Consider the following 3477-nt stretch of genomic DNA (forward strand, 5'->3'; position numbering starts at 1 on the left):
TTTTACACACATTCTCATATGAGATCGTTGATAGACAACGATCTTTGATCAACATTTCTGAATGTCCTTATGTTATTTGTACTAGAATGTTCTATTGAAGACCCCATGAAATCAAAATGGTTTTTTGGCTTTTAGTATGAATATGTTAAGGTTATCTGTAAGCTATAGTGTGCTTCAAAACAATTACAAAATTTGCATTTAGAAAATATAAGCATTCAAAATCTAGTGTCTAACTTCCACCAATATAAATCAATGATTTTGATGACATCACCCTGCACTTCAAACGTTCTGTCCAATTAAATGCTCTCTAGAATCCAAAGCGTCCCGCCCCCTACACTATAAATAGACTCTGAAGCTGTGGCTGAAATCGGTCACTTGTTCACAGAATTTGTATTTTGTGTACGGTAAATGCCACGTAGTGCACTATATAGACACTGTAAATATGCTTTCCGATGGGGTGAATGAAGTCTGGTTTCACACTGTCACATGAACCGCTGCAGCGCGCACAGCCTGCTGCGGTCAAGAGACGTGATAACACAGAGCGGATCACATGCGTGAGATAGAGGCTGTTTACACTAAGTGCAAATTGCAATAGATGCTGTTTACACCAAGTGAAAATTCTTGGTGTAACGCTTGGTTCACTGTAAAATCCAATAGTGTACCTTACTTGTATATAATTAGTTATCTTTACTTAGTTGCTCTACTTGCTAGGTTTTATCAAGTTACAGCTAATTTCAAGGCGAATAAAACAGTTTACTTGCTGCTTTGAGTAAGGCTTACTTAAAATATTCAAGTAGTCACAACAAAACCAATGACATGAATACACCAGTGAGAGGCAGCAGTGCGCTAATGTGTTGCTAATGTGCAACAAAACCACAGAAGAAGAAATGAGGACAGTTAGAGCATGTACAACAAGCAGTGTTTTGAATTTGTGCTGACATCAGTTGGCTCCAGCTAATTGGTGAAGAATTTGCTGAAACTGGGAAAAGAAGCAGAGACTGCTTGCATTTTTACCGCTGGACAAGGATACTAAGGTAAGTTATCAAAAAATTAATTGTGTGTAAATGTGTCTTTCTGTCTGCTGCTAATTTTAACTGACTTAGGCCTGTTTTGTACATGGGCTGCATGTAAAGTAGACAAAAGACAAGTGATTCTGTTCTGTTCTGTTCTGATTCTGTACACTAGATGCTTTTTTACTGTCACAAATGTAAAACTTTGTAGTTAGTTTTCTGTTTTGCCCAGAGTTGATGCAGCAAACCCATGTTGATTTTAAGTTAATTTTTCAATTTACAATTTTATCATCATATATGTTTTAATATAAAACAATTATTGCCATTGCATGATTAAACCTTTGTGGTTTAAACTAAATTAGCTCTTTGTCACAGTAATTGTTATTTCTACAGTAATACAGAGGAAATGCTGCTTTTGAATTGATTTTATTATGTGGCCTCAAATAGATATGTATAGATATGTGGATACTTTCTTTCTCTCTTTCTTTTTTAATGTAACCCTTCTAAAACATGCAACTATCAAGGAATGAATGTGTCTGTAATCTAGAAGACACAACACTAGTGAAACTTCCTTTTATTTGTCATATTTAGGACAAGTGTTTGTGGCAAGTGCCTTCTCTGAACAGCGGTCTCATCAGCACAGGCCTCAGTACATTGGAGGTGAGATATTTCAAGCTAATACACAGCAGTACAGCAGGTTTTTTTTTTACTCAGTAATCACTGTGCTACACTATTTACAATTCCATTAAAAAAAAATCTTGCATATGTAGTATACCTGTAACCACTTTTTTTTTTTTTTTTTTTTTGCAGATTTAGGTGGACTCTTCACACCCTACAGCCCCTAAAATGTATGTTGCTACGTTAATTGTTTTCAAAATTGTAAAATAAACAGTCAATGACTTCTTTATTGACACTTTGACAAAAACATTTGTACTGTAACATTTGAATGTCTTAATTTTTTTTTTTTTTTTTTTTACTTCTAGAACCCAGATTTGACAGGACTGCACACCCATCTCAGGCCTTCCTGTTTCATTTTGCGACTACCCCAGATACTTCTACTACTAACCCGCTTTGTAAGTATTAAAAAAAAAATACACCTTAAACAAGCACTTAATTGTGGGAAAATGTCATTTGTATTTGCTCTTATATTACTGAGATACTTCTATAAGATTAATGTTGATTATATACCTAGTTCACCCAAAAAAGAAAACTATGCCATTTAATCTCCCTCATTTCATTCCAAAATGAACAAAAGTCATGGGTGAGTAAATGATAACAAATTTAAATTTTTTGGTGAACATGGCAGGACAGATAACACTGACAAATAACCATCCACATTTCCCTACTTAATATTTTGTTTGGTTTTTATACAGGTGTCTGATGCAGTCTGGACACTAATATGTGTTGGATTGCTGACCATCATTGAAGATGATGTATTTCTCCAAATCTTCTCTGCCTTGACCCTGTGTCTTCTGCCATCATTGGATTGCCCTAATACCATGAAAAACACTTGGAGGTTCATTCAAAGTGTGGTGCTTTACTTGGGACAGAACAAAACCCTGAAACTAAAGTGACTTTTTGAACTTTAATTATATAAACCATTGGCAACGTGTGCAGCCTACCCAGTGCCATACTTAAACTCATCCTCCTACTGCTACCTCCACTTCTTACACTAAGCATACCCTAAATCAGACTGTTGTTGGTTTGTATTTAAAACTACACTGAAAACCATTTAAAAAATACATTATCTTTAACTTTGAAATGTCACTGCCTTAAATTTATGTGTCATGTGAATGGAACATTGTTTTCATTAATTTGTAATGGATTTTTGAAGCACTTAAGTTACTAGACTAGTTAAATTACTAGTTACTATTACTACTTAAATTACTAGTAAGTCATTTAAGTGCTTAGTTGCATTTACTTGAATAGAAATCTAATTTATTGCTAAAACCATGCAAACCGATAGCTTTAAATAAACCAAGTAAGCATTACTCTAGCACCAGAGTAAAGCTTACTTGATTTATTTAAGGCAATCGGTTTGCATGGTTTTAGCAAGTAAATTAGATTTCTGTTCAAGTAAATACAACTAAGTGATTCTGAGTTACCAGAACTTGCGTGTAAGTTTACAACACTAAATAAACCTTTGTAAGTACAAAATACCGTTCTTATTTCACTTTACTTGGTTTTTTCAAGGCAATCAGTTTGCATGCTTTTTTTAAGTAAGGTTTACTAATTAGAATTTACAGTGTTGTAGTACATTATAAAACAGTATGCAATAATAACGTATTGAGTGTAAATTATAGTTTTAATTCAAATTGTTAAATGGATGCTGACATACTGGGACAATAAGCCCTCTCTACATCTACCCTAACCCTAACCGATACTTTATTTTCAACTTTTCGATTATTTCCTTCATTTTTATTGAAAATAAATGCCTTTCCGATATGATACGAGATGTGAAAAGGGA

General features: G+C 34.0%; 1 long non-coding RNA gene across 1 annotated transcript; it reads left to right on the plus strand.

The window, feature by feature from the left end:
* The first annotated feature begins 734 nt into the window (after nucleotides 1-734).
* LOC127170148 (uncharacterized) lies at nucleotides 735-2968 on the plus strand. Its single transcript, XR_007828317.1, has 5 exons — nucleotides 735-1034; nucleotides 1602-1670; nucleotides 1821-1858; nucleotides 1994-2083; nucleotides 2384-2968. It is a non-coding gene; the product is annotated as an uncharacterized LOC127170148 (long non-coding RNA).
* Nucleotides 2969-3477: the final 509 nt, after the last annotated feature.

This window comes from Labeo rohita, chromosome 8 (genome assembly GCF_022985175.1).
Source record: "Labeo rohita strain BAU-BD-2019 chromosome 8, IGBB_LRoh.1.0, whole genome shotgun sequence".
Taxonomy (NCBI): Eukaryota; Metazoa; Chordata; class Actinopteri; order Cypriniformes; family Cyprinidae; genus Labeo; species Labeo rohita.